This window comes from Lupinus angustifolius, chromosome LG11, assembly GCF_001865875.1.
Source record: "Lupinus angustifolius cultivar Tanjil chromosome LG11, LupAngTanjil_v1.0, whole genome shotgun sequence".
NCBI lineage: Eukaryota > Viridiplantae > Streptophyta > Magnoliopsida > Fabales > Fabaceae > Lupinus > Lupinus angustifolius.
The window spans coordinates 26544750-26552337 of record NC_032019.1 but is presented as its reverse complement, the minus strand read 5'-3'; positions in this window follow the sequence as shown (position 1 = coordinate 26552337).

The following is a 7588-nucleotide window of genomic DNA, read 5'->3' as shown; positions in this document are numbered from 1 at the left end:
TTTAATTATGATTAATCAATTTAGCATTGCTTTTAATCGATTAACGTCAGTAGATATAATAGAACCATAAGTGTTTTTGTCATCGTTTTTCAAATCCTGTCTATCCCCTTTCTCTCAAAATCTTATAGGAAACAACATAATCTGAGTTCTTAGCCAAAAAGAAGAATAAACCTCCCCCTTCACCCACATTGCACTTCATTTCATCTTATTTCCTCTCAAATTTGTCCAAAAACCCCACTTTCCTAATTCCAAACCCTAAGGTTAGGTCTCCCCAAAAATCCTTCTTCAACTCGGTTTTTGCAATCAAAATGGAAAGAGGACAATAAAAAAGGATTAAGATAACTGCTCAACACCCACGAAGGACTCCTATTCCTAGACCACTGAATCCGAATGTGAGGTAGGACTGTGGAGACCCATACCACTCTCTCATACTGCAGGAGACTCGGTTGTCAAAGTTTCAGGGAAGGAAACCAACTTACATCAGGTATGTCGATTTAACCTGGATGACAGAACAAAATTTTGACTTTCCGTAAGGTATGCAAGCTCAAGGAGCTATCACCTTTTTGGAATTAAAGGGAAATATTTACGTTGCTTTGGTTAGAGAATTTTATGCCAACTTCAGATACAAGGATGGCAAGTATTGGTCTATGGTTTCAAGAAAGTTATTTGAGCTGAGTGAGGCTATTGTCATGAATGTGTGAGGTTTATCCACTAATGGTGTTAGCATTGGTAATTGTGACTGGGTCAAGAATTCATTTGATGCTGCTAAGGTTTATAAGTCTTGCTTAAGAGGTCCCCATTTGTATATCCAAGGAGAATTGACAAAAGTTGGGTCAGTATCTGTGGAAAAGAGACTATTGCACTATTTGATAGCATACATCTTAGTTCAGAGAAACACAAATCATGCACGACCCACTATGAATGATTTAAGGTTTATGTATGTTGTTAAGGAAAATGTTATTATTACTTGGCCTAAGGAGATTCTGAAGGTCATGTATAGTGTGTCAACATCACAATCCAAGCTGCTTCCTTATAGTATTTTCCTTTCGAGGATCATCGATTATTTTCATATTGATGTGTCTGATACCATCATCATGAAATTCTGGTCCACAAGATGGGTATTTACAAGTATGGAAATACTTGGCAATACCAAGAGGATTATAGCACTATGTGGACTTGGACTTATCTGAAGATGAGGATCAGGCAAGAACAGATCAGCCTAATGAAGGAATTCAAGAGGAGTCGTCTGGAATAGCATTGCAGGTACCACCCTTTAGATTAGCTTAGTTGGATGCAATGGAGCAAAGGCTGAATAATAGAATGGTTCTACATTTTTGGACTTTGAAGGACTCGTATCATACAAATTTGGAGCAATTTGAGGAATGTCAGGTCACCTACATTGATAACCACTATCAGTCTATGAGGAGCTTTGTTCAAAACAATGTTAACACACATAATGATAGGTTTTGTGTAGAATTTGATAAGTTGAGAGTCCTCATTCAGGGAGATAGTAGTCTGACCATTCCTGATGACAGAGACCTTCCTCCACATCCTTAGATTAGAAGACCTTAGACCCTAGATTGCCTTTGGTTTAGTTCTTCTATTGGCTAATTTTAATGTATTTTGTTGGTTTGTACTTTTGAGACATTTTTTTCTTTTGCTTTTGTTTGGGTTGTAATAGTTTCCATCTATTGTTGCTGAACACTTATCACTTGGTATGCATGATCTCAAATTGTACTTTAATCGTTACGGATTTTGTATTATATTGCCTTATTAGGTGCATATCTATGTCATATATAGTATGGATTATGTTTAATGGTACTTGACCATGACTGGTTATCTGCATCTATTCTGTTTGATTGAGCCTGCTGTAAACATGTTATAATAATAATGCTTCATCATTCCATGCTCAATTTATAATTGTATAACTCTTTCATGTTATTAACCTTGTTCATTTACTGTATTATGTCATTTTAATGGATTAAATGCATACTCTTAATCGATTAAATCCGTGTAAACATGTGCACTTGTTCAAGCTTCCTTCAACTGGTTAATTAATTGAACTCCCAAATTTAATTGATTGATTATAGTTTGATTTCACTATATAACTCTTCTTACTTTTGACAAGATTAATTCATTTATCTTTTTGATAATGTCAAAATGGGGAGAAATGTTGCTTTTTTGTTTGATGTGATTTGCAGGTTGTAAATAAATATTCAACTTCCATTATTCAGCTTCCGTTGTTCAGCTTCCGTTACCCAACTATGCACTTTAACTTTGAAATTAACAACCATGCATTCTAGAACCATCATCAAACTATGCATCAAAACAAGATTTAGTGTGGAGTTTGTCATCATCAAAAAGGGGGAGATTAAAAGTGCAAGTGTCAAAGTGTTGCACTATTAAATTGCCTATGTTTTGATGAAGACAAGGATTCATTGAAAGCTTGGAGACGACTCAACAAATCAACATGTCATGGACTCAAGGATCTCATATCTAGACTAAGTCTTACAAGAGTTATTTTTTTAGAGCCATAGATGTGTGTCTTAGATATTGAGTCTAGGTTAGGTAAAACTAGGTGCAATTCTCACAAGTCTTAAAAATATTCAAATCATTTACATGAGACATGTCATCTAGATTATCATATGTTCATGGATTAATCATACATGTTATTGTGCATCATAGGCATAATATATTGGTAAAACATGTATAGTTGATAATCATAACATATAGGTAGTTTACCATTTTATCACTTAGCTTAAAAATATGCCAATTAATCGATTAAGGAATGAGTTAATCGATTAATGTGATGACGGTTTTAACATATAACTGAAAAACTGAAATCAATTATTCTCAACAACTCGTTAATCTTTTAACTAGGTCTAAGAAAGCTTTTCTATACAAACTGTGTTTTTAGGTCTTGCACCATACATCGTATCATTCATTTTAGAATTGCTAAGGTGTATAATTTTCGTGCTCATTTGTGTCATTTTAGGAGAGAAATGCATAGTGAGATAGTGAGAGATAGTATAATGTTTAGGGCTTAATTATGATCTAATTGCATGTGATTAATGTGTTAACATTTGCTATATTCTTTTGCATGATACTTGCATTTCTTTAGAAGAATTCTAGGATAAAAATTCTCTATTTTCGCACATCAATTAACTCATACATATTCATGCTTACTTGTGAGTCTTGTATAGGGTATTTAGCTGAGATTTAATTGTGATATTTTGAGCTACATTGTGCTTGATAATACTATGTTTTTTGTACTTTTTTTGTGTTGTAATAAGGGAAATCGTCTCTTGGTGTCGTACCACCAAAGAGACTCAGTGAGTCTTCACCAAGACTTAGAGGTCTTGAGTTTAGAATGTTTCTTGGCTGGGGCTAGATCGTAAGAAAGGTTTCCTTAGGCGATTAGGTGAGTCAAACCAAGAAATTGGGTTCTTGGATTCAAGAAGGGAGCATCTAAGTTTGTGTATTGGAAGTGTTCATGTAAAAATACATTCGTTTCAATATTAGTGAAGAAAATCTCCCGAGATCAGAAGGGGAGGTCTGGATATAGTTTGCAAGTGGACCCGCAAATGAACCAGGATAAAATTCCTTGTTGCAGGCTTTTTCTATCCTTAATCTCTTTAATTTCAAGTTGTAATATTGCCTAATTTTAGCTGATAACTTGGATACTGTAAAATTGCTATATTGAGTTTAATTATGTTCAAGTATATTTACTTTATCTGTATTTGATTATCGGTGAGTGGTTGAGCAATAAGCCATTTCGCAACTTGATGTTTTATGTGAGTTAATCGATTAAGACAGTGTTAATCGATTAATTGGGGCTTTTTCCATAATAAGGCTTTAGTGCAAAAAGCGGTAATTAGTAACCGTGACATCTATTCATCTCCCTCCCCCTTCTATGTGTGTTTTGTCCACTGATACCTAATACTTATGAACCCTTCACAGTTGTAAATAGTGTAATAGAAGTAAAGCCAAAATCTTCATGGAATGATGAAGACAAAAACAAGGTGTAAAATGATCTCAAAGCAAAGAACATCTTCACTTCAGCACTTGATATCGATGAATTCTTTAGAGTATCAAACTGAAAATCTTCTAAATAAATGTTGGATACTCTAGAGACTACACACAAATGAACTGAGGAATTCAAAAGGTCGAGACTCAACACACTTTCCCAGTAATACGAAATGTTCCGTATGAATCCTGTAGAGAAAATACTAGATTTACAAAAAGAGATTTACCCCCCTTACAAATCATCTTATTTCACTTCGAAAAACTTTATAAAATAGTGACTTGAACTTAAAAGTTCTAAGATCACTCACCAGAACATGGCAACCAAAAGTTACAGCCATTTCTGAAAAGAAAAGTTTATCAAAAATGTCTTTGGCTGCTTTATTTGGTAAATTGTAGGAACATGAATTGGAACTCATCCAAGTTGATCAACATGAAGAGCAAGAAAATAAGAAAAAAATATCTCTCTCAAGGCAAAGGTAGATAAATATGATTCATCAAGAGATGAATCAGAAAAGGAAGAGATGGAAGGCATGAGTCTTTTTGTAAAGAAGTTCAGAAAGTTCCTTAAAAAGAACAAAGGCGCTAAAATTGGACAAGTGAAGAAATTCACAAAAAATAATGATGCCTCCACTTCAAACCAAAAATTCACATGTTTTGAATGTGGTAAGCCTGGTCATATTAAGATGGACTACCCAAACCTGAAAAAGAATGCCTTCAAAGGCAAAAATAAAATGAGGACTGGACGAAGAGCCTACATAGCTTGGGAAGACAATGATACCACTTCTGCCTCTGAACCAGAAAATGAAAAACAAACACATCTCTCACTAATGGCATATCATCACTCTAATGATGAAGAGGAAAATTTGAGAGTCGTATGCAATCTATGGTACTTAGACAACGGCTGCTCCAAGAACATGACATGCGACAAAGATAAGTTCTCTATCCTTACTGCAAGGGACAAAGGCTATGTCACATATGGTGATAACCACAAAGGAAAAAATACTTGGAGTTGGTAGAATTGGTAAGCAACCTTCAACAACTATAGAAGGTTGTATGTTGAAGGACTCAAACACAACTTGTTGAGCATAAGTCATCTATGAGACAAAGGATTTCACGTGGCATTCTACCCTGACAAGTGTATCATCGAATGTAAGGATTCTAATAACTCTAAACTAATTGGTAAGAGGATAAATAATATATATATGATTGACATAGATTCTTATTTACCAATGAAATGTTTAGTTTCTAATAATAATCATGATACATGGCTTTGGCATAGGAAAATTGCTCACAATCATATGGATCATTTGACGAAACTGATTAAGAAACATTTAGTTGTTGGTTTACCCAAAATGAAGTTTTTTAAAGATAAATTATGTGGTGCTTGTCAAATGGGTAAACAAACAAAAACATCTTTCAAACCTAAGCATATGGATTCTTCCGATAGATCATTGAAGTTACTACACATGGACTTATTTGGCCCCTCAAGGACCAAAAGTTATGGTGGTAACTACTATGCTCTTGTTATTGTAGACGATTATTTAAGATATACTTGGACTCTATCTTTATTTCATAAGAATGAGGCATTCAACGCCTTTATAAAATATGCTAAATGAATTCAAAATGAAAAATCACTGAAAATAGCTGCTATAAGAAGTGATCATGGGGGAGAATTTAAAAATGCTTCTTTTGAAGAATTTTGTGATGACCTTAGTATCAATCACAATTTCTCTGCTGCTAGAACACCCCAACAAAATGGTGTTGCAGAGAGAAAGAATCAGTCCTTAGAAGAACTTGCTCGTACAATGTTGAATGAACCTAATCTCCCAAAATGTTTTTGGGTTGATGCAGTTAGTACAACATATTATGTTTCAAATAGAGTTCTTATAAGACCAATTCTCAAGAAAACCCCCTATGAACTCTTTAAAGGTATAAAACCAAACATTTCTCATTTGCATTTATTTGGTTGTAAATTTTTTGTTTTAAATAATGGTAAAGACAACTTAGGCAAGTTTGATGCAAAAGCTGATGAAGGACTCTTCCTAGGCTACTTTCTTACGAGTAAAGCTTATAGAATTTTTAACAAAAGAACTCTAGCTATTGAAGAATATGTACATGTGTCTTTTGAAGAAACCAATCCTATAATAAAGGATGAGTTAACTCTTGATGAAGAGGACTTGCCAAGTTCCCCTTTAACATAAGAGTCTTTTACCAAGACAACAGCCAATACTGAGCATTTGAAAATGAATGATATTCTATCTTCTCAAGAAGAGTATATTCATTCTGATTTACCCAAAGAATGGAGAACTCATAGAGATCATCCTATTTACAACATTATTGGCGATATAAGTAAAGATGTTACTACCCGTTTAAAGCTAAATGATGCTTGTTTAAACATGACCTTCATTTCTCAAATAGAAGCTTCCAAGATTGATGATCCAATTGAGGATTAACACTGGATTCTTGCTATGCAAGAAGAGTTAAACTAGTTTGAGAGAAATAAATTTTGGGAACTTATTCCTAGACGAGATAATAGGCATGTTATAGGAACTTGTTTGGTATTCCGTAACAAATCATATGAAAATAAAATCATCGATAGAAATAAAGCTAGACTGGTAGCACAAGGTTGCAATCAGGAAGAAGGAATAGATTTTGATGAAACCTCCGCTCATGTTGCTAGACTTGAAGCTATTCGGTTATTACTTGCATATGCTTGCTCTTTAAATTTTCACTTATATCAAATGGACATAAAGATTGCATTTCTTAATGGTTATATACAAGAAGAAGTGTTTGTAGAACAACATCCAGGTTTTGAAGACTACAAACATCCTTCTCATATTTATAAACTAAAGAAGGCTCTCTATGGCTTAAAGCAAGCTCTTGTGCTTTGTACGATCGTCTTACAAACCTTCTAAGTGAAAAAAGGTTTTACCAAAGGAAAGGTCGACACTACATTTTTTATAAAGAAAATAAATCATCATACTCTTCTTGTTCAAATATATGTTGATATTATTTTTTGTTCTACTAATGAGATTATATATAGTGATTTTGGGAAAATGATGCAAGGGGAGTTTGAAATGTCTATGACGGGGAAGTTAAATTACTTTACTGGATTTCAAATCAAACAACTCAAGGATGATATTTTTGCAAGTCAATCCAAATACTGCAGAGATTTGCTGAAAATAATTCAAATGGATGACTACAAGCCAATTGCCACTCCTATGGGTTCTAGTACATACATTGATATAGATGAAGCTGGAAAATGCATTGACATATCTAAGTATCGAGGTATGATTGGTTCCCTACTCTATTTAACTGTCAATAGACCTGATATAATGTTTAGTGTCTGTTTGTGTGCTCGTTATCAATCGAAACCAAAAAAATCATATTTAGTTGTTGTCAAAAGAATCATGAAATATCTAAAAGGCACAACTAGCATTGGATTATGGTATCCAAAAGGAAGTATATGTGATTTGGTTGGATATTCAGATTCAGATTTTGTTGGATACAAAACTGAGAGAAAAAGTACAAGTTGTACTTGTCATATATTAGGAAATGCATT